This window comes from Amblyraja radiata, chromosome 34, assembly GCF_010909765.2.
Source record: "Amblyraja radiata isolate CabotCenter1 chromosome 34, sAmbRad1.1.pri, whole genome shotgun sequence".
Classification (NCBI taxonomy): Eukaryota; Metazoa; Chordata; class Chondrichthyes; order Rajiformes; family Rajidae; genus Amblyraja; species Amblyraja radiata.
The window spans coordinates 25,467,181-25,492,468 of NC_045989.1; the positions used below are offsets into that span (position 1 = coordinate 25,467,181).

Below are 25,288 nucleotides of genomic sequence, written 5' to 3' on the forward strand. Positions count from 1 at the left end.
GGAACCTGCCACCCGCTGACAGAGTTGGAGAATTTACTGTCCAGCCCTGTGGACATGATGCCAAGACCATGGGTGATTTCACATTTCCTGCTGGAGCTTTCAGGCTTGTCAGAGCGCATGTTAAATCTCGCCCATAAATCTCATCCGTACAAATGCTTGGGATACTTTGCATTGTTTGTTACTTGGCTGGAGGAGGGAGAGTGGTGTTTGAAAATTATCATTTGCACCTTTGATAACGATTTATATTGAATATTTCTGGCCAATGAACCAAACACATGCAAAAGCTAAAATCCCTCCAAACCTGTCCTTTAGGAGGGAGAGATAGTTCAGCCATGATTGAATGGCAGAGTAGACACGATGGGCCGAATGGCCTAATTCATCATTTATGACCGACCTTATCCATTCATGCTAACAGTTATAAGAATTAGGAGCAGAGGCAGGTCTCTTGACTATCAAACTGCTCTGCCATTTAATAACTTCATGACTGATCTGAATACAATATAAACTCTGCATTCTGTTTAAGTGCAGAGACCTTTGAACTCCTTACTTTTCAATTATCCATCTACTTAAGAATATTCAACAATCCTACTTTCTCTGTTTAAAAAAAAAAAAAAAAAAAAAAAAAATCCCTAGTTCCAGATTCTGCCACAAGAGAAAACGGGCCTTGAATGGGTCATTTACAACTGAGATGATGAAAAACGTTTTCACCCAGAGAGTTGTGAATCTGTGGAATTCTCTGCCACAGAAGGCAGTGGAGGGCAATTCACTGGATGTTTTCAAGAGAGAATTAGATTTAGCTCTTGGGGCTAACGGAACCGAGGGATATGGGGAGAAAGCAGGAACGGGGTACTGATTTTAGATGATCAGCTGTGATCATATTGAATGGCAGTACTGGCTCGAAGGGCCGAATGGCCTATTCCTGCACCAATTTTCTATATTTCTATGTCTCGACCCGAAACGTCACCTATTCCTTCTCTCCAGAGATACTGCCTGCCCCGCTGAGTTACTCTAGGATTTTGTCTATCTTCGGTTTAAACCACCATCTGCAGTTCCTTCCTGCACAAGAGAAAACATGTTCTCAACATTCATCTTGTCAGGATAACTCGGGGTCTGTTTCAATCAAGGTCTCGCTTGCCCCAAGGGATCCTAGCCAATCCAGCCTAACCTTTCATCCTCGGACAACCTGCCCATTCCACTTACGAGTCTAGCAAACCACGTCCGATTCTCTCCTATATAATAACATCCTTCCTTAAATAAGACCAATAGTGTATAAAACTATTCCACACGTTGTGTCACCAAGATTCTATAAAATGGAAGCAAACCCTCCAGTTTTTTGTATTAATTTCCTCTGATAAAAACAATAATATTAGATGATAAGGAATAGAAATAGAGTTAGGCCATTCGGCCCATCAATACTCCGCCATTGAATCATGTGTATCTCCCTCCTGACCCCATTCTCCTGCCTTCTCCCCATAAACCCTGACACCCGTACTAATCAAGAATCTATCTATCTCTGCCTTAAATATAGCCACTGACTTGGCCTCCACTGCCTCCTGTGGCAGAGAATTCCACAGATTCACCACCCGCTGACTAAATAAATTTCTACTCGTCTCCTTCCTAAAAGAACATCCTTTAATTCTGAGGCTGTGCCCTCTGGTTCTAGACACTCCCACAAGTGGAAACATCCTCTCCACATCCACTCTATCCAAGCCTTTCACTATTCTGTACATTTCAATGAGGTCCCCCCTTCATTCTTCTAAACTCCTATTCTGGCAGTCTAATTTGTACATATAACCCTCTTGAGAACTGAGCATGGTGGGGGGAAATGTTATCAGCAATGGAAAAACAGCCCAACAGTACACGCTGAACAAGGCACACAATGAACAGGAAAGGAAAAGACAGACTGAGACTGGATTTACTCCAACCACCTGAATGTGTCAGGTATTGTCTATTATAAAGAGGCAGCACAGTGGTGCAGCAGTACAGTTGCTGCCTCACAGCACCAGGGACCCACATTCAATCCTGACGAAGGGTGCTGTCTGTGTGGAGTTTGTTCGTTCTCCCCGTGACCTGCGTGGGTTTTCTCTGGGTGCTCTGATTTCTTCCCACATCCCAAAGATGTACAAGTTTGTAGGTTAATTGGCTTTGGTATTAAACAAAAAAAATTGTAAATTGTCCTTGTGTAGGATAGTGCTCGTGCTTGTGGGGTGATCGCTGGTCGGCATGGAAGGGCTGTTTCTATGCTGTGTCTAAAGGTCCATAATAATGACGATCGACTGAACATTAGTAAGGAGTACATGAGGACTGATAGAACTCTCACCATTTAGATGACTTGCTATTTTAATATTTACTGCCAAAATGGACAATTTAGCCTATTTCCAACATCATAATGTATTTACCAGATCCGTAATCTTTCAATGTATTCTATCCCCTTGTGGCTCATGTTTTCCCCTCAACTTGTCTGCATATCTTGTGTTACCAGCAAATATAGTGACTGCACTACTGCTCCATTTATCAAAGTTGCATTCATTTTAACATTGTGTACATTGGTTACATCTTCTCAATGTGAACCAGATGAATTTATGCCTACTCTGTTTCCTGTTAACTACATTTTTTGGGGAGAAAAAAAATAATTTAAGAAATGCCTTCAGCAATCCGTAAAAATGATATTTGTGAATGTTCTGTTTGTGACGTTAATGGTCCTTTAGAAAATGTGAGACCAGGGAGATATGGCCTCTCCTTAACAAATGTTCCAAGCTGTTCCTATTCTACAAGTGTTTGTCACTTTTATTCTAATCCAGTAACTTTCCTCAGAGTTCATGTGGAGGTTTTTCAAGGCGGAGAAGTTAATCTTGAGCATTATTTCAGTTTGGCATGGACAGTTTTTCCAGGAGGCCTGACTTCAGAAGGCAACTTCAGGAAGATATATTTGCTGAATGATTACCGTATTGAGTGGTACTCCCGAGTAGGGTCATGTACAAAAGAATCACTTGCCATGAGAGATGATGGATAACACAGGTCATGGAAAACATATTCTGCCGATAGTCATCAAAAGTGGAGCTGATTTGTTAATAATAATAATAATAATAAATTTTATTTAATGGGCGCCTTTCAGACATCTCAAGGACACCTTACATAGTAATCGGAATAACATATAATCGGAATATAACAAGTAATAATGACATCACAGAGCCACAAATTAAAAACAGAATTCAATCCAAAAACAGAAAATCAAAAACACAGTGTGAAGAGAGAGCAGCGGCAGCCAAAGCGCGCCAGCGTCCACTCTCTCTTCACGGCAGCCATCTTGGACACAGACCTACAGGACTACAAATTAGACAAAAAAAAAAAAAATGTTAATTCCCCAACAATCATTTGGTGGTGTTACTGATTGAGTTTTTTCAAATATTTAGTTTAGTTTAGAGATACAGCATGGAAACAAGCCCTTCGGCCCACCGAGTCCGTGCCGACCAGCGATCCCCGCACACTAACACTATCATACACACACTAGGGACAATTTAGAATATTTACCAAAGCCAATTAATCTACATGCTTGGAGTGTTGGTGGAAACCGAAGCACCCGGAGAAACCCCACGCGGTCACAGGGAGAATGTACAAACTCCGTACAGACAGCAATGTAAGATGCACTTCTTTAATTATGTAGAAATTACTGTTTTTGCTGGAAGCTGCAGCTGTAGTTTCTGTTTCCTCCATTCTTCAGCGGGTAGAATCACTGCCTCACGGCGCCAGAGACCGGGTTCGATGCTGACCTCGGATGCTGCCTGTGTGGAGTTTGCACGTTCCTACATGAATTTCATCCGAGTTTCCTCTGGTTACCTCCCACAGCCCAAAGTCGTGCAAGTTTGTTGATTAATTGGCCTCTGTGAAATTGCCCCTAGTGTGTGGAAAGTAGGATAACTTGGCAGCAATGTGAGTGATGGTTGGTGTGGACTCACAGGTGACGTTTCACAGAGTGCTGGAGTAACTCAGCGGGTCAGGCAGCATCTGTGGAGAACATGGATAGGTGACGTTTCACAGAGTGCTGGAGTAACTCAGCGGGTCAGGCAGCATCTGTGGAGAACATGGATAGGTGATGTTTCACAGAGTGCTGGAATACTCAGTGGGTCAGGCAGCATCTCTGGAGCACATGGATAGGTGACGTTTCGGGTTGGAACCCTTCTACAGACTTGCCCAATACCTATTTAGAAAATAATAATTAATATGAGAGTTAACCATGCTTTGGAAAATTTGTAGGAAGGAACTGCAGATGCTGGTTTAGACACAAAGCTGGAATAACTCAACGGGACAGGCAGCATCTCTGGAGAGAAGGAATAAGTGACATTTTGGGTCGAGACCCTTCAGACAATTTCTTCAATCGATCCTTTTGTTTTTGAAGCAAATAGATTTTTAATGCTGTACGATCGTCTGTTACTCAGAGTCCCAGTCCCCTCCCCACCCCCGGCTCACTGGTTGGTGCACTGTGGCTGATGGACAACCTGTAATACATGGGGGGAGGGAAGGAGATAGTCTTTCTCGTCTGTACTCATTGAATTACACAACTACAACTCTGCAGTGCGTCAACCGACACTGTGTCGACTTCAGGTACAACATGCGTCTAATTGTCTTATGAGAAGCAAACATGAATTGTGTTTGATCTGTGATCTGACTCGTATAATAATCTCTCTTGAGATGTATGTTGTTGGAGTGCTCACTCATTGATCAATGTCAATCATTTTCTGAGTGTTTTCACCATCCACGCCATCAGATGTTGTGCGCTTGGGAAATGGTAGACTGCTTGGAATCTATTCAGCAAAACCACACAGTACTGGAGTAACTCAGCACGTCTGGCAACATTACTGCAACATACAGACAGACAATGTTTCCGGGCGGGATCCGTCCTCTGACTCTAATTTCTTCAATGTCTGAAGAAAGGTCCCAACCTAAAACGTCACCATTGCGTGTCCTCCAGAGATGTTGCCTGACCTGAGTTACTCCAGCACTTTGCATGTTTTTGTTTTGTAAACCAGCCTCTGCTGTTCCTTGTATCTGCACCTTGGTGTAGATTTGGACGTTTGTTTTAAATACCATCGCTTGGAATTAGCAGTTTCAGTCCGGTCTCCCATTATAAATATAATAAACAGAGTTAATTAAGGAATACTTTGTTTGTTTAAGTTGCCGAGGGGTTTGTTTAAGTGGGGTTCCTGCCATATTAGAGTCATAGAGCGATACACTGTGGAAACAGGCCCTTCGGCCCATCTCGCCCACACCGGCCAACATGTCCCACCTGCCTGCGTTTGGCCCATATCCCTCCATACCTGTCCTATCCATGTACCTGTGGTACTGTTTCTTAAACATTGGGATAATCCATCTGGGTGCTAGTTCCATACACACACCACCCTTTGCGTGAAAAAGTTACCCCTCGGTTTCCTATTGATTTGGTGGGCTGAAAGACCTGTTTCCACACTGTATCTCTAAATGAAATAAAATTGTCAGGCTGTTGCCGTACCCCAGTAGCAGGCCTGGTTGGTCCACCGCAGATCCGGGAGTGAGAGCCTCATCCCTGCAGACCGGGAACCAGGGTGGAGGGAGTCTGACACTGGACAACCGGAGGTCTTGCCTTCTGTGCACCAAGGTCGGCAGCAGGAGGAGAGCCTGGTTCAAGTAAGAAATGCTGCTGTTGGAGTCGAGGGTTAAGAGAGTGGGGCGATTGTAATGGGTGATTGCAGGTCCACTTGTTGGCTCAGCACACAGATAGTCGGATGGGTTGGGTGCCGGCTCAACTTGGCCAAGACCTTCACAGAAATCTGCAGTGCAGACGTTTGGATGGAATGTTAGCACTGAGTCAATGACGTGCACTTTGCTGATATCATTGTGCACATGATCTGGGATGGAATAAGGAAACGTGGAAAAGTTAAGTTGCATCAGGCATTATCCGGTCCAATTCTTCAACGGGCAGGATTTCAATAGGAAATGGATACAAAATGGTTTGTGGATAAAACTCATGTGTGAATGGATCCAATTTCGAGGTGGGTATGTGAAGGAAAGCTAACTCACTTTATAAATCAGGAAATGGAATTGACACAGTTGCCAGAAATTGAATTCACATGTTCTTTAGATGCAGTTCTGATGACTAAGTATCTCCCACTAAAATTGGTCAAAGATATCTTCAAATAAGCTACTTGTGTTGTCTGCAGCTGGAATTGGACAGACTGAAGATGGGTTTCAGCCCGAAATGTTGCCCATTTCCTTTGCTCCACAGATGCTGCTGCACTCGCTGAGTTTCTCCAGCATTTTTGTGTACCTGCTGTTTTACAAGGGTGGTCACACAGGCACTTGCACTCACACACACACACACACACACACACACACGTGCAGTTTACCACACACACACACACACACACACACACACACACACACACACACACACACACACACACGCGCACACACTCTCGCTCTCTCGCATGTAGAAGGGTCTCGACCTGAAACATCGCCCATTCCTTCTCTCCAGCGATGCTGCCTGTCCCGCTGAGTTACTGCAGCTTGTTGCTTCTACCTTGCGTTGCATGAATACAGGTGACGCTCCGCCCAGTGGATTTAGTTGAGCCAATGAACAATGGATGGTGTTTGAGCAGCCCAGCCAGATGCCAGTGAAATGCATTCGAAACCCAAACAAATCTGCAAAGTAATTCCGTGCATTGACTGAGCTTGAATCTGGAATGATAGGGTGGCTCAATTACAATAACCTAAACCAAACTACAGGGCAAACACAAATGTGTTCAGACCTGTGTTGATATAATTGACCAGTCATGTGGTGTGTACTTTATATTCCTTTATAATAATGATACGGTTCTGATTTTTATTTGAAAATAGTTTTGAGTTTTTAACAACAAACTGAAAATGAGTCCAGAAAGCAAGCCGGATTAATCCGATTGTTTGAATGAATGTGTTGTATTAGTATACTGCACCATTTGTTTTTTTAAATCTGATTTATTTCAGAAGTAAATCTTTCTGAAGACTTGTACAGCTCGCCCATGCATCTTAATAACATCAAATTACTTCCTGTTGACCCGACTCATTTCCTGGGGTTTAGGATCACTGTGTACAAAATGTCAAACCCACTCTTATCAACGAGGCTAACGATTGTTCCCAAGTTGTCACGTGTACGGGCCAAGAGTCATCAGGTGTGAAGTTGCAGTGAAGCGTTGAGTTCTGTGCCGACAGTGCTCCTTGCTGAAGTTGATTCATATTCTGCACTTTGCCGGTTTTGTTTTTAAAGTCAAGTTTGTTTCTTCAGTGTCTGTCAGAGGAAAAGTAACAAAATAATTAGTGGGTTTCAGTTCAAGCGAGAGCTTTGCAATGTTTTCAACTAATATTTAATCCGATCCTAAGATAGACAAAAAAAAATGCTGGAGTAGACAGCATCTCTGGATTGAAGGAATGGGTGACGTTTCGGATCAAGACCCTTCTCTCTACCTGAAACGTCACACATTCCTTCTATCGATAGATGCTGCCTGTCCCACTGAGTTACTCCAGCAATCTGTGAAACGTCACCTATCCATGTTCTCCACAGATGCTGCCTGACCTGCTGAGTTACTCCAGCACTCTGTGAAACGTCACCTATCCATGTTCTCCACAGATGCTGCCTGACCTGCTGAGTTAGTCCAGCACTCTGTGAAACGTCACCTATCCATGTTCTCCACAGATGCTGCCTGACCCGCTGAGTTACCCCAGCACAGTTACTACTCTACGCAAGATTCCAGCAGTTGCAATTCCTTGCGGCTCCATAAAATTATTTATCAAATGTGTCTGACATGTTATTTTGATAGTGTACAATTAATGGGACTCCGTTCAAAATCCATTTTTGCGACCATTCATCCACTTGATTACCTATTTACCAGGAATTATCATTGTCTTTTATTCTCCATTTCTGAAACATCTTGGCATACACATGTATTTGCACGTTGTATTTTCCCTAACTGGGTAGCACACAACAAAAAGCTGTTCGCTGTTCTTCAGTAAACGTGATAATAAATTAAATGAAGCTAGGAGCTATGACCTGTCCGGGTTGCGTGAAGAACATTTTTGTACTAATGTAGGCATTTATAATTCATTGACATTTTCTTTGCTTCTTATGTATGTCTGAGTGTGTTTACGGACCTGTCTGTAATGCTGATGCAAGTAAGAAATTCATTGTTCTGTTTCATACTTGGTTTATTGTCATGTGTACTGGAGTACAGTGAACAGGTTTTGTTGCGTTCTAACTAGTCAGCAGAAAGACAATACATGATTACAATCGAGCCGCTTACAGTGTATAGATACATGATAAGGGAATAACGTTTAGTGCAAGGTGAAGCCAGCAAAGTCCAATTAAGGATAGTCTGAGGTTCACCAATGAAGTTGATTGTAGTACATTCGACAACTAAACCCACTTGACACTTTTGCGTTGATCACTTTTATCTGTTATATTTTTATCATTCAAGGTTTTTATGTCTCAATTTAAGCAACTATAGACCTCGTATATAAAATAGAACATTTTAATATCAATGCACCGTGACGATTTCACTAGAAGAATATTGCAAGGCAGAAGTATTCTTTTCTCTGTGGAAAGACACAGATTTATTTGTTTGGTCTTGGACCAGATGTACTGACTGTGTCACAAGCTACTGCATCAAACAGAAGCTGTTGTTGAGTTGTATTCTAGTCATGTCCAGTACTCTTGGGCAGTCGGCCCACCTAGCCCTCACCAACCAGCGATCCCCGCACACTAACACTATCCTACACGCACTAGGGACAATTTACATTTATACCAAACCAATTAACCTACAAACCTGCACGTCTTTGTAGGAAACCAAAGATCTTGTGGAAAACCCACGCAGGGAGAAGGTACAAACTGCGTACAGACAGCAGCCATAGTCAGGATTGAACCCTTGTCTCTGGTGCTGTAAGGCAGTAGCTCTACCACTGTGCCACCGTGCCGACAAGACCTGTTTGCTTATTAGTGGTCAGTTTAAATTAGTCGGCAGTAACTTGAAACAACATGTGGGTATTCTCGCTATTCTGAAGTGTGTCTACGTATTAGATATTGCTCAAGGTTTCTACATTACGCTGCCTGTTTTCATCCTCAGCTTTGTTGTGGTTTTGCGGTGCTCTGACCTCAGAAGAGAACAGACCACATCTGTAGCTAATTTATTTAACAGCATGTATCTTTTGTGGCTTCAGATCCCATTGTGGAAATCAGAGAAATACATTTATAGCTCATGCTGTCTTTGAACATTAACTTCTTTTAAGCCATTAACTTTTTACCCTAGATTAGGTCCTCTCTCTGAATGTCAGGTGTGTTGGGTGGACCTGTCTGAAACAAAGCAGAGGAAAGAATCAGTTTATCCAAATAGTATAGAACAGGAACAGGCCCTTCAGCCCACAATGTCTGTGCCGAACATGATGCCAAGTTGAACTAATGTCCTCTGTTTGCATGTGATCGATATCTCTCCATTCCTTGTACCTCAATGTGCCCATCTGAAAGCCTCTTAAACACCACTGCCATATCTGCAAACGGACAAAATGAAACAATACGATACGATAGAACTTTATTTATCCCAGGAGGGAAAGTGATCTGCCAACAGTCATAGAAACACAAAATACATGAAACATGAAAATAAAGTGATGAGTGGAACTCCATACAGACAGCACCCATAGTCAGGAGCAAGTCTACCACTGTACCACAGGGGCTACATCGACCAGCGATCTCTGTCCACTAGCATTATCCCACGCACTAGGGACAATTTACAATTTTTACTGAAGCCAAATCAACCTACAAACCTGCACATCTTTGGAGTGTGGGAGGAAACCGGAGCACCTGGAGAAAAACCCATGGGGAAAGCGGTCACAGGGAGAACGTGCAAACTCCGTACAGACAGCACCCGTAGTCAGGATCGAACCCGGGTCTCTGGCGCTGTGAGGCAGCAACTCTACTGCTGCGCCAACGTGCCACCCAGTTGTTTTTGATGTTAATGATTGTAGTTCATTATGTTAGCCTGAAGGCAAAGCAAATGACCCATCGGCAGAGTTAATGATATCAATGCAGGTTTTTGTGAGATTTGTCCGTTTATTTACAATTAAATGTGAGTGGATTAAGCAGAAAACTCAAATCTCAATTCCAGCTGAACCAAAACATATATAGAATAAATACATTTTAGGATGATAATTTCTAGATGTTGAATAAGGTTTGTCAGTTAATTGGTCTTCTGTAAATCGTGTAGGGAGGTTGAAAGTGGGATAATATAAAACTCCTGTGAATGGGTGATCGATGGTCGGTGTGAACTCGGTGGACTGAAGGGTCTGTTTCCATGCCTCATATCTAAACTAAAACTGAAGCATTTCTCAGACGGACGTCTCTGGTCATTGTTAATCTGGCATAGTTACATATATTTCCCAAACCATAGTCACATGAAACTCCAGGAGTTTAATTAGTTAACTTTGACTCATTTGTCAAAAGGTTTGAGTTGCTATTGAAGTATCAGTTACTAATCTGATTGTAACATAACCAAACTGTATGGTCATTATTAATTGAGGGCATTGATTCAGTAACAGGATTTAATTGTGAAACATACACAAAGCCTTTGGCAGTTACACAAGGATATGTGAGTGATGTTTTACTCCCTTTGCAATAATGTCCCTTTGCATAACCCACTTCCATCATAATTAAACTGAGTGGGAACGGGAGTTAAGTTACCTTGTATGTTATAGTTCAGAAAGCAATCTGTTATTCCAATGTTTTAATTTTTGTTTATTAAGACTATTTTACCATTTTATTATGAATTCCTCCTCGTTTTTTCTCGCATTCTTTCCTGATTTTTGTTTCTCATTGTTTCTCTGCAGGGATTTGATAGCCACGCTAATTCCTTATTTCAATCTTGTTCTGAGGGTGTTCAGTTCAGTTTAGTTTATTGGCACGTGTACCGAGGTACAGTGAAAAGCTTTAGTTGCGTGCTAACCAGTCAGCAGAAAGACAATGCATGATTACAATCGAGCCATTTACAGTCTATAGATTCATGATAAGGGAATAATGTTTAGTGCAAGGTAAAGGCAGCAAAGTCCGATCATGGATAGTCCAAGGATCATCAAAGAGGTAGATAGTAGTTCAGCGCTGCTCTCTGGTTGTGGTAGGATGATTCAGTTGCCTGATAACAGCTGGGAAGAAACTGTCCCTGAATCTGGAGGTGTCCATTTTCACACTTATGTACCTCTTGCCTGATGAGAGAGGGGAGAAGAGGTAGTGGCCGGGGTGCAACATCCTTGATGATGCTGGTGGCCTTGCTGAGGCAGCGTGAAGTGTAGATGGAGTCAATAGAAGGGAGGTTGGTTAGTGTGGTCAGGGCTGCATCCACAATTCGCTGCAATTTCTTGGTCTATTCCGCTCAGCTTTGTAGAACAGCAGCACATTGCTGGAATCAACACAAGGAAAGCTCTTTTGGATATGTTGCTACCCATCTCTGTGTTGTTCTTCAGGCTAGACTCAAACTGCTGGAGTAACTCAGCCGGTCAAGCAACATCTCTGGAGAGAAGGAATGGGCGACGTTTCGGGTCGAGACCCTTCTTCAAATCTTCAGTCTGAAAAAGGGTCTCGACCCGAAACGTTACCTATTCCTTCGCTCCATAGATGCTGCCTGACCCGCTGAGTTTCTCCAGCGTTTTGTCTACCTTCAAATTGGTAATTGTCTTTTGTATTATACGTGCTCTGTCTGGATAGTTGTCCAACACCTGTTCCCTGTGGCGAGCAGAATATAAACCTTCCAGAAGTGTGAAAATACACACACCGCTGGATTCAGGGTCAGTTTCTTCACCGTAGTTGTTGGGCAACTGAACCGTCCTCTCACCAACTAGAGAGCGGTCCAGACCTCCCACCTATCTCATTGGAGACCTTTAATATATCTTTAATTGGATTTTACTGGACTTTATCCTTGCACTAAACGTTATTCCCTATGTCCTGTATCTGTACACTGTGGATGGCTTGATTGTAATCATGTATAGTCATTTCACTGACTGGATGGCAAGCAACAAAAAAGCTTTTCCCTGTACCTAGCTAATTATCTGCAGCGTTTAGTGTTCTAGTGATTCAGCGGTAGAGTTGCTGCCTTACAGTCCAGAGACCCAGTTTGTCCCTGACTACGGGACTGTCTGTACAGTATGTGTACGTTCTGCCTGTGATAGCGTGGGTTTTTTCCAAGTGTTCCAGTTTCCCCCCCCCACACAAGACGTATGGTTTTGAGGGTTAATTGGCTTTGATTAAATGGTTCCTAGTGTGTAGGGTAGAACTAGTGTATGGGAGTGATCATAGGTTGGCCAGGACTCGGTGGGACGAATGGCCTGTTTCCGCGCTGCATCTCGAAAGTCAGTTAAAATGGAAGTCGAAGAGTTAAAATGGTCCACGGACTTTGCAATTGTTGAACGAGAAGATGAAATGCTTGCCGAGCTGATCCACGCGGCAGTCATCTCCAGCTCCACAACATACTCCTGCTTTGTATCTCAAACCAGAAACCTGGTAAAAACATTATAACAAAAGAATGAAGAAAGTTCTAATAGAAGTTGGAATAATAGGAAAAGTGCAGAAATAGTGAATAACGAGGGGAGCACGGTGGCGCAGCGGTAGAGTTGCTGCCTTACAGAGCTTTCCGTGCCTGAGACTCGGGTTCGATGCCAACTACGGGTGCTGTCTGTACGCAGTTTGTACGTTCTCCCCGTAACCTACATGGGTTTTCTTTGGTTTCCTTCCACACTCCAGAGACGTACAGGTTTGTAGGTTAATTGGCTTGGTGTAAGTGTAACGTCCTAGTGTGTGTAGGGTAGTGTTGGTGTGCGGGGATCGCTGGTTGGTGCCGACTTGGTGGGCTGAAGGGCCTGTTTCTGCGCTGTATCTCTAAACTAAGGTAAAGTAGGTGACTGGGAGTGTGTTGTGATTGAGAGGTTTTGTTGTCTGCATGATTCACAAGCGTTTTGTTGCTTTTTACTGTCATGATGACTGCATGGTAAAATCATTTCACCACACCTTAATTGGTGCATGTGACAAATAAATGTGAACTTAAACGGTGCAGTGGAAAGTTGTGATTGTGTTAATGTGGAAAGTGAAAGCAACATTTTAAAACATGGGTGAAGCTCCTGTTGAGATAAACACATTGGTCAGAGTGGTATCATGGTAGTTCTTGGCCAAGCCGAGTTTGATGCCGAGTTCTCTAGTTTCTCTCTCCACTCTCAACACCAGCGACACCTCATTGGTTTTTGTGGGAGTTTCCGGCTTTGCCAGAGATTACACAGCTGCTCGTTGGAGCTGATGACTTTTCCTGAATAGTATTTTGTTCCAATATTCATAAGAAGCGTGGACATTTCTTGGCTTTTCGTTACATAACTGTTTTAATGTAGAATAATCATGTCCTACGAAATTGTTGTAGTTGGCTTGTATAATTAGTACGGCGATGGCTTCAAAGGTGTTTGCCAGTGAATTAGTGCCATATAGCACAGTACAGGCCCTTCAGCCCAACGTTTATGCTGACCAAGATGGCCCATCTAAGCTGGTTCTATATTTCCACAGCTTGTTCCATATATCCACCGCCTTATGAATGGATAAAGTTGCCCCTTAGGTTCCTATTAAATCTTGCCCATCTCACCTTAAACCTATGTCGTCTGGTTCATGATTTCCCTACCTTGGGTAAAAGATTGTGCATTCAGCCTTTCTATTCCCCACATGCCAGCCAACATGCCCAGTCCACCTGCCCGCGTTTGGCCCACATCCCCCTAAACCTATCCAATCCATGTACCTGTCCAAATGCCCCTCATGATCACACCTTCTCCAGCATCAACCCACCAACTTTGTGCAAAAACAATTGTCCCTCGGGCTCCTGTTTACATTTTTCCCCCCTCACCTTAAACCTATAGCCTCTGGTTCTGGCATTATTTTGAACAAATGTGTTTTCAATTGCAGGAGTAATAAAATGACTTTATCTGGTGGAAATTATAATCAGTTCAGGAAGTAATCATCGTGTGTGCCCCCCAAAAGGGGATCATATTAGAGTAAAGGGAAAGAGTTACTTTTTGAGCAGTGATTGAAAACCAATTGTGTTCACTCCACTGTTATCAGGCAACTGAACCATCCTACCGACAACTAGCGAGCAGTCCTGAGCTACCATCTACCTCATTGGAGACTACCTTCTATCGGACTTTACTGGTCTTTACCTTGCACTAAACGATATCCACATTATTTCACTGTGGACGGCTTGATTGTAATCTTGCTTAATTTAGAGATACAGCACGGAAACAGGCCCTTTGGCCCACCAAGTCCGCGCTGACTAGCGATCACCCCGTACACTAACTCGATCCTACACACACTAGGGACAATTTACATTCACACCAAGTCAATTAGCCTACAAACCTGCACGTCTTTGGAGTGTGGGAGGAAACCGGAGATCCCGGAGAAAACCCACGCAGATCACGTGGAGAACGTGCAAACTCCATACAGACAGCATTCGTAGTCGGGATTGAACCCAGGTCTCTGGCGCTGTAAGGCAGCAGCTCTACCCGCTGCGCCACCGTGCTACCTATGTCTTTCCCTGTGGATGGCACGCAACAAAAGCTTTTCACATTACCTCGGCACACGTGATATTAAACCAAATACTAAAATACAAGCATGTGGTGAAGTTGGTTGTTGGTGTCGAGTTTTAATGTGGCCTGACATCTGTTTTTAAATGTTTTCATCAGTTTTGGACATGTGCCTCCACATGACTGAAGTGACTGGAGTTTAGCCACTGGGCCAGTTACAGCATTGGTTCAGGCAACATCTGGTAGCTGAGAGGCTGTTGGATGTGTTCTCCGCTGTCAGCGATGATAATTTAGTATTGGAGCCTGAAGCATAATAACGGTGTGAGTGAGCAGATCCTGTTTGGAGTGGAGCCTTCTCCCCTTAGCTTGCCCATTCTTGTCATGAAACTGGGAACTGCTAGGAAAGGTTAGCAATGGTGGTTTGACGAGACTGCGGGCAGTTGTCTTATTTTATCTGACTCATTGGAGGCCAAGTCGATGGATATTTCTAAGGTATAGATAGGTAGATTATTGATTCGTACGGGTGTCAAAGATTATGGGGAGAATGGGCAGGAGAACAGGCTTAGGAGGGAGAGATAGATCAGCCATGATTGAATGGCAGAGTAGACTTGATGGGCCGAATGGCCTAATTTTGCTCCTTTCACTTACAACCTTACGAAAGGGGTGGCACGGTGGCGCAGCAGTAGAGTTACTGCCTTACAAGGCCAGAGACCCTGGTTCAATCCTGACTACGGGTGCTGTCTGTATGGAGTTTGCATGTTATCCACATGACCTGCGTGGATTTTCACAGGGATCTCCGGTTTTCTCCCACATTCTAAAGACGTGCAAGTTTGTAGGTTGATTGGCTTGGTATAATTACTGGGAAATCGGTGGTGGACCTGTGAGTCTTTCATTCAAACATTTTAGAATCACATTCATACTTTGATCTGACAATGAACTGCAAATCCATTTCCTCCAGCTGATATTTGTATCTTCCCCCTGTGATGTCTCAAAGACCTTTTTCTAATCAAGGTGGCGATTTTGCTTTGCACAACAAGTGACTTTGGCAAGGTGCAAACCTTGTTGACGACCACTGTAAACAGCCAGGGTGCTGGCCAGGTGAGAGAGGAAACTAGCCAGGGCAACACGTCAACTCTGAAAGGGGAATAAATATATTTTTACTTCTCTTTTCACCACTGCCAAGTTTTTTTTAAATCAAATTTATTTTGAAAACGTTTGACACTTTTCAAGAGAGTCTTACAGGTAACTCCAAAGTTATGTGAGGTTTTGTGGAACATTTTTCATCTTTTTACTTTAAACGTGAGATTGTTCTTTTGAAGCTGTGAGCTTTAACTTGATGGATGGCCCCGTCACTCTAAGCTTCAGTGAATGTTTGTGGCAGATACAGTTTCCCGCATACACCATTCAGATCAGCTCACTGCCGTTTTACAGCTGTTTGACCTGACAGCAGCTCCGACTGAATTACTTCCAAGTAATCACTAAACACTCGGGGGAACAAACTAGCATTTTTTTTTTCTCTTCTTAATGTAATAGTCACATTTTCACTGCCTGTAGCTGTTGAATGAAACTCTACCTCGGCAAATGTAACTCCACTAACAAAGCAACAAGAGAGAATCTACAGCCTGCTGAGCCTGACATCAACAGTGCTGAAAATGCTTGAATGCGTTATTAAAGAAGATAGAAGCAAGGCACTTTAAATAAGTAAGAGGATTATCCCTCAACAGCATGGACCTGAAAGGGAAATCATGTTTGACAAATCCATCAGAGATTTTTCTGGAGGCTATGATGTTGACGTGGTTAGTTAAACTTTGAGAAGTTTGACAAAGTAAAGGGCTCGTCCCACTTACGCAACTTTTTCGGCGACTGCCGGCACCCGTTATAGGGCGTTGTAGGTGCCGGAAATGTTCAACATGTTGAAAATCCAGCGGCGACCAGAAAGACGCTACGACTCTTTGGGCGACTGAGGAGACGACTCACGACCGTACAGGTGACATGTCGCGGGGTGAAGCCTGTACGGTCATGAGTAGTCGCCCAAAGAGTCGTACCTTGTTCTGGTCGCCGCTGGATTTTCAACATGTTGAAACACTACACTAGTGCTATCTTACAGATTACACTTTACAATCTTTACTGACGTCAATTAACCTACAAACCTGCATGTTTTTGGAGTGTGGGAGGAAACCGGAGCACCTGGAGAAAACCCACGTGGTTACAGGGAGAATGTACAAATTCTATGTATATAGCACCCGCAGTCAGGATCGAACCCGGGTCTCTGGCGCTGTGAGGCAACATGCTCAACATGGGACAGATGTATTTCCCTGGATTAAGGACTGATTAATAGCGAGAAGGAATAATGTTGGGTTAGGGAGTTGTGATTAGTGGGGAACCATTGGGATCAGTCTAAAGAAGGGTCTCGACCCGAAACGGCACCCATTCCTTCTCTCCAGAGATGCTGCCTGTCCCGCTGAGTTACTCCAGCATTTTGTGTCTACCTTCGAGTTTAGTTTAGTTTAGAGATACAGCGTGGAAACAGGGCCTGCGGCCCACCGAGTCCGCGCCGACCAACGATCCCCGCACACTAACACTATCCTACACACACTAACACTATCCTACGCACACTAACACTATCCTGCACACAATAACACTATCCTACACACACTAACACTATCCTACACACACTAACACTATCCTACACACACTAACACTATCCTACACACACTAACACTATCCTACGCACACTAACACTATCCTACACACACACTAGAGACAATTTCCGATTTTGCTGAATCCAATTAACCGACAAACCTGCACGTGTTCGGAATGGAGGAGGAAACCCACGCAGGTCACGGGGAACGTGCAAACTCCATACAGACAGCAAGCTGTAGACAGGATCGAACCCAAGTCTCTGGTGTTGTAAGGCAACAACTCCACTGTTGTACCACTGTGCCACCCCAAAATTATGATGGAAAGTTATATACGGGGGAAGGTGAGAATAGAATGTGGGTACAATGGTGTGACCTTGTCCCTGTGTGTTTATCAGTGAAGTGTGTGTGTTTAGACTATGCAAGTATGTCAGCATACATGTGTGTGTTTAGTCTGTGTTCCAGAGATGCATCTGAGATCACTATCCTGGACTTCTTTTCATAATAAACCATGAAGCTCAGGGGTTGAGGGGGAACGATAGATCTGCTATGATTGAATGGCGGAGTAAACTTGATGGGCCAATTCTGCTCCTATAACTTATGTGACTTGAGGGTCATCATCTTCGCCCTTGGTGGTCTAGTCGTGTCTTCAAGCACAGCGCGACAGCAAAGTTTCAGCTGGGATAGTCTGTGTCCTTCTTTAAGAGAAATACATTTTTTACACAGAGAGTGGTGAATCTGTGGAATTCTCTGCCACAGAAGGTAGTTGAGGCCAGTTCATTGGCTATATTTAAGAGGGAGTTAGATGTGGCCCTTGTGGCTAAAGGTATCAGGGGGTATGGAGAGAAGGCAGGGATGGGATACTGAGTTGGATGATCATATTGAATGGCGGTGCAGGCTCGAAGGGCCGAATGGCCTAATCCTGCACCTAGTTTCTATGTGCATTATACAGAAAAATATTCATATTCCTGTAAGACCAGAAAATACCAGAAACTTCTCACCTGAACTCACCTTTTGAACCGAGGGAACAAAACTCACGGTATGTCCGAAGACATTGCCTGCAATTATCGATTCTTTCCCCATTTGTGCACTGTTGATGAAGGTCTTCAGGGTAATAAGTGGGTCCATTGCAGTGATTATGTAACATTAATGAAGGAAAATAGAAAGACACAGGACTCTAACTACTGAGGGCTGGAGGGGTTTGGGAGCATTAGTGCCTGTGTTGTTCTGCCCCTGGCCATATTTGGGGGTGGCCCAGTGATGGTGTAATTTGTCATTCTAACAAGGGTCTGGCTACACACTTAATGCGACTCTCATTTCTAGCTCACCCTACAGTGGCCTCTCTTGCTGATTACAAGTCCTGTTTATTTAAATCTGATTCATTCATTCTGCAGATGAGTTGATTTGGGGTTTGAGTAATTTTTCAGTTACCAAACTTGCAATAACTGTTAAATTTCAATACTGAAAATATGCGCCTACCACCAACATGACAGTTTAGAGATACAGCGCGGAAACAGGCCCCTCGGCCCATCAAGTCCGTGCCGACCAGTGATCCCCGCACATTAACACTATCCTGTACACACTGGGACAATTTACAATTATTCCAAGCCAATTAACCTACAAACCTGTACATCTTTGGAGTGTGAGAGGAAACCGAAGATCTCAGAGAAAACCCACGCAGGTCACGGGGAGAACGTACAAACTCCGTACAGGATCAGGATCAAACCCGGGTCTCTACTGTTGCACCACGGTGCCGCCCCTGGGCATAGAGAGATTTGTGAAAGAATTCAATAAAACAAATACAATTATTGAAAGCTGAAATTATTGAATTGTTGAAGTTATATTGAGGAATAATATAGTATGTACTATGTATTCATTTTATTGTTAATTTCAATTTGTATTTAGTGTGTGTCAGACTGCATTGGTGAAGTGGTTTATAGTTGTTCGAGTATGCAAGCTTCTTGGCTTTTACAGTCGAGGCTTAATTGAGCAAATGCAACAGCTAGTCAACCGTTCAAAAGAATTTACAGCAGAGAATTCCTGCATGGACCGAAAATTCACTGTGGAAAATGCTTAAAGCGTTGCAAAAAAAACGACTATCATATATGTCACACCTATTAGTCAGCCACACTTGCGCAGTGGTAGAGTTGCTGGCTTACAATGCCGGAGACCCGGGTTCGAACCCGACTACGGGTGCTGTATGTGTGTAGTTTGTACGCTCTCCCCGTGACCTGCGTGGGTTTTCTCCGAGATCTTCGGTTTCCTCCCACACTCCAAAGACGTACAGGTTTGTGGGCTAATCGGCCCTAATGTACATTGACCCTAGTGTGTAGGGTAGTGTCAATGTGCGGGGATCGCTGGTCGGTGCAGACTCGGTCAGCCGAAGGGCCTGCTTGCAGCGCTGTTTCTCTAGAATAAAAATAAACAAAACTAATGTCATCTGACTGTTGACCAAGTTGACCAATGCACAACCTCTCGATCACTAATGTTTATTGTAATTGTACCAGGCCATGCATAGCTATGACCACAACACAATGGCTGATTGTTTTATCCAAATAAACTTATTTTACCTTGCATTATATAATTAAGATGAAATAATCACACCCCTCTAATAATACAGGTGTAATTATTGTTAACTGAACAGGTTCAGGTTACTCTGCATTTAATTGGTGCTTGGGACAGGCCTTTGTAGATTAGAATATGCTGGCTTGTTTCAGGTGGTGGTTTAGTTTAGTTTAGAAATACAACGCAGAAACAGCCCCTTCGGCCCCACCGAGCCCGTGCTGACCAGCGATCCCGCCACACTGTCCTACACCCACGAGGGATAATTTACATTAATACCAAGCCGATTAACCTACAAACTTGGAGTGTCGGAGGAAACCGGAGCACCTCAAATTTGGTCCCCTAATTTGAGGAAGGACATTCTTGTTATTGAGGGAGTGCAGCGTAGGTTTACAAGGTTAATTCCCGGGATGGCGGGACTGTTATATGCTGAGAAAATGGAGCGGCTGGGCTTGTACACTCTGGAGTTTAGAAGGATGAGATGGGATCTTATTGAAACATATAAGATTATTAAGGTTTTGAACACGCTAGAAGCAGGAAACATGTTCCAATGTTGGGGGAGTCCAGAACCAGGGGCCACAGTTTAAGAATAAGGTGAAACCATTTAGAACAGAGACGAGGAAACACTTTTTCTCACAGAGAGTGGTGAGTCTGTGGAATTCTCTGCCTCAGAAGGCAGAGGAGGCAGGTTCTCTGGATACTTTCAAGAGAGCTAGATAGGGCTCTTAAAAATACCGGAGTCGGGGGATATGGGAATAATGCAGGAACGGGGTACTGATTGGGGATGATCAGCCATGATCACATTGAATGGCAGTGCTGGCTCGAAGGGCCGAATGGCCTACTCCTGCACCTATTGTCTATTGTCACCCAGAGAAAACCCACGCAGGTCATGGGGAGAATGTGCAAACTCCGTACAGACAGCACCTATGGTCGTGATTAAACCTGTGTCTCTGGCGCTGTGAGGCAGCAACTCTACCACTGCGCCACCGTGCCACCCCATGAGCCTAGCTTTTAAGGGTATCTTTAATTCTCTAATGAGTATATCTGAAGTATTATTCTGTGTGTTTTGAGTGTCTGTGATATTTATTATTAATTGTTGTACTTCAACCAAAGATCATGCATGGGTCTATACTTCCTGCCTGCCTACAGCTGGTGAACCTAAGCCACATTCATATCTATTTGGCTTTCTATCAATGAACAAAAGAGTTTTGTTTTCAGCCTCCATGGATCCAAGTGGGAAATTATCTTTATTGGTAATTGAATACTTATTAAATCTTGCACTATCTCCTCCCTCTTGACATGAAAAACCTCTACAAATATTATTTGTTGATAGTTGCTGGGTGGTCTATCAGTGTGTGGCAACCTGGTTTTGCATGTTGATACAGTTACAGCTCTGAATACAAGGGCCATGGTACATGTCTTGGTTGTGCATGATGCTATAAAAAGGTTTCATGCATTTTGCATCTGTAGGCACTTTAGTAAATGTTAACTTCACCTAATGTGGGAGATTATTTTCTCCATTATGGCTGAAGTCCATCACATCAACCCTGCCCGTCCCTTCCAGGGCTACAGATCAATCTCCAGTTGGCTTGTCAGGTTAAGTGTCAAAAGAAGGGGTGTCCAAATAGAGACTGAGAGGCCATACATCAGACAAATGTGGAATCAGAAAATAGGTGCAGGAGTAGGCCATTCGGCCCCTCGAGCCAGCATTGCCATTCACTGTGATCATGGCTGATCATCCACAATCAGTTACCCGTTCCGGCTTTCTCCCCACATAACTTGATAACTGAAAGATTCAAGAATACTGCAAGTAGCTGGCAGAGCCGCTGCCTCTCAGTGTGGAGACCCAGGTTCATTCCTGACTTCTTTGTGGAGTTTGCACGTTTTCCCTGTGACCGTGTGGGTGCTCCAGTTTCCTCTCGCATCCCAAAGACGTGCGTGTTTGTGGATTAATTGGCAGATGTAAAATTGCCCCTAAGTGTGCAGGGAGTGGATGCAACATTGAGATAACGGGGAATGAGTGTGAACAGATGGTCGGTGTGGACACAGATGGGCTGAAGGGCCTGTTTCCATGCTGAATATAGACACTGTTCTGGAGTAATTCAGTGGGTCAGGCAACATCTCTGGAGAACAAGGAATGTTGCCCATTCAACATTTAAGAAACATTTAGACAGGTACATGGATAGGACAGGTTTAGAGAGATGTGGGCCAAACGCAGGCAGGTGGGACTAGTGTATGTGGGACATGTTGGCCGGTGTGGGCAAGTTGGGCCTGTTTCCACACTGTTTCAGTCTATAAGGTGCAGCCTAAATTACTGAATTACTCCAGTACCTTGAGTCTATCTTTAATATAAACCAGTTCTGCAGTTCTTTGTTTCTATATTCTCTGTTCCCAAGCTAAACTAAGAGATAATAAATATAACTGGCTGTAAGTGTGTAGGAAGGAATACATCAAATGCTAGGTTTACACCAAAGATAAAGACAAAGCTGGAGTAACTCAGCAGGACAGGCAGCATCTCTGGAGAGAAGGAATGGGTGACGTTTTGGGTCGAGAACCTTCTTCAGACGGACTGTAACGCTGATTAAGAAGTCCACTCATAATGACTGTGGCGGCCCAGCACATGACCACATCTTGGAGAGGTTGGAGGCTAGCTTTGGTAATTAAAACCTGATGCCATTGGCCTGCGTCTCATCTTTGGCAGAACACTTCCAGCTCTCTTCCTGAATCTATCCTGTGAGATTCCGATTCAGCCAAAGGCCGTTTCGTGGCGTGTCCAACACACACGAACCTGCCAGCTTTCTCTCTGCTTCGAGTTTGTCCCCAGATGTTTCTGCAAATGTCAATTAGTCATCTGTTTAGATCAGTTAATGTGTGAAAATCTGTCGCTATGCAATCTTTTGCTTCATTTGCGTTTAATCTTGGCTCATTTGCACATTCAAAAAGAATAATAAAATAACTGTAAGACTGATTAAGAAGCCTTTACTTCATGACCATGTGGTTCCATTTCATCACCACATCTAGGAGTGTTGGATCCTGACTTGAAACGTTGCCTACCCACCCCTTCCACAGCTGCTGCCTGGCCTGCTGAGTTCTTCCAGCACTTTGTGTTTTGAGCAACTGCAGTTTCTTGTATCTACATTCAGAAAGAAGCTGTTTTCACCAAGTTGTTATGAAGTGTGTTTTAGGTACAATCACCAAATCAAAAGTGTCGGTGGAATATTGGATCCCAGTTGCATGCTAAGCCCATCATGGTAGAGTATGGAGAAACCAAGAACTGCAGATGCTGGTTTACACAGTAGGACACTGGTGTGGCGTGGTGGCCCAGTGGAGGAGTTGCTGCCTCTCAGTGCCAGAGACCTGGGTTTGAGCCTGACTACGGAATCTGCCTGTACAGAGTTTGCACATTCTCCCTGGGACCATGTGGGTTTTCTCTGGGTGCTCCGGTTTCTTACCACACTACAAAGACGTACAGGTTTGTAGGTTAATTAGCTTCAGTAAAATTGTCTCTAGTGTGTATGGGATAGTGTTAGTGCACGGGGATCGTTGGTCGGCATGGTCTAAAGAACCTGTTTCTGCACTGTATCTCCAAAGTCCTAAGCTGCAGAGTGCTGGAGTAACACAGCAGGTCAGGCTGCATCTCTGGAGAACATGGATAAGTGATGTTACAGGACAGTACTGCCTGACTCGCTGAGTTACTCCAGCACTGTGTGTCCCATGGTAACCTAGGTACCTGCTGCATCTACCAATATCACTTTGCCTATTCTGGGACAATTCCTTGCCTAAATATGGTTCCATGCATAAAATGAAAAATAAATTTCCATTGTAACTTTAACTTTCAGCAGATTGAACACATCAGGCATGTTACATCTTCAAGGATTAACTAACATTGAATAACAAGGAACAGAATCACGCTTGATGTTCCTTCATTAATGAGGGATGTATGGATCCTGAAAATGAATGCAACCAAGAATGTGCAGGGATGTATGGCAGGTTTTATTTAGCAATTGATTGTCGAGTAGCCATGTTCCATATCACCGGCACAAAGTAGTTGAAGACGCCTTTAATTTTTGTTAGTCTCAGATGTAGTGATTATTGTCAATTCAACAACCACTTTATGTTTAGAGATACAGCGCGAAAACAGGCCCTTCGGCCCACCGAGTCCGCACTAACCAGTGATCCCTACACACTAACACCATCGTACACTAGGAACAATTTCTACATTTCTACCAAGCCAATTAACCTACATACCTGTACGTCTTTGGAGTGTGGGAGGAAACCAAAGTTCTTGGAGAAAACCCACGCAGGTCACGGGGAGTACGTACAGACATCACCCGTAGCCAGGATCGAACCCGGGTCGCTGGCGCTGTAAGGCAGCAACTCTACCGCTGCGCCACCGTGCTATCCATTGTAACAAAAAAAATAAAAAATTCCTGGGCAATAATCCATAAATTATTCAAATATGATAATGTGATCCATTAAAAGGAACACCATCGCCTCTTTTGATTTAGGTGTCAGAATAAAAGTGCAAAATGTCTTGAGCAGGGAACAAAACATGGATAACAATCACCAGCAACGCAAAATCCCAAATAATTCTTGATTGAAGTTATCAAGCCAGCTGAAAGAGGTGACGTGATTATATAACACGTTTTCAGTGCCTGCAGTTTTTAGCCTAATATTTCAGGAACTGTATCGGGTTTTAATTATTTTTTTGACAAAATTTGCGGTTGCGATTGAGTGGAATTTTCTCTTGGTTCAGCAGAAAACAGCTGCTTGAAATTTAAATAGTCAAGGAACCCATAAAAGTCAAATGAAAGCACCCTTAAATATGATGAAAGCAGGCGGTACACCAAAACATTGTTGTAACAGATTTTTTTTTTTCTCTAAATGATTAAACCTCTGACAAAGATAGTAAAATGTGTTGAGGATTATTACAGACAGGACAATAAAGGAAAATCCTGAGGATTATCCAAACAATTGTTTCTCAAAAATGTGAAATCAGTCGCAAGAAATTAACAATTTATATCCAATTTTCATTTTTGTCTTGTATTTGAATTTGTACTTTTGCTTCAGCTTTGACAGTTCCATTGAGAAAGATACAGTGAGGATTAAGGGCCTGTCCCACTTAAGCGATTTTTTTCGGCAACTGCCGGCACCCGTCATAGTCTCAGCAGGTCACCGAAAATTTTCAACATGTTGAAAATCCAGCGGCGACCAGAAAAAGGTACGACTCTTTGGGCAACTACTCACGACCAAACAGGCGTCACCCCGTGACACAGGTGCAGAGTGCTGGAGTAACACAGCAGGTCAGGCTGCATCTCTGGAGAAGGTGGATAAGTGATGTTTCGGGACACGACCAACACATGTCGACACGTGACGCCTGTATGGTCCAATTATGGCAGGTGCTAAAACAATATTTAAAAACCTTTGGGCAGGTGCATGGATAGGAAATGTTTGGAGGGATATGGGCCAAACGCAGGCAGGTGGGACTAGTATAGATG

At 43.6% G+C, this 25,288-nt stretch overlaps 1 protein-coding gene and 1 long non-coding RNA gene across 2 annotated transcripts in view; both read left to right on the top strand.

The window, feature by feature from the left end:
* Window positions 1-25,288, top strand: part of LOC116991698 (ADAMTS-like protein 3) — a 272,285-nt gene that overhangs the window by 33,922 nt on the left and 213,075 nt on the right. The window lies entirely within an intron of this gene.
* LOC116991700 lies at window positions 5,670-18,453 on the top strand. Its single transcript, XR_004416876.1, has 3 exons — window positions 5,670-5,734; window positions 13,566-13,568; window positions 18,443-18,453. It is a non-coding gene; the product is annotated as an uncharacterized LOC116991700 (long non-coding RNA).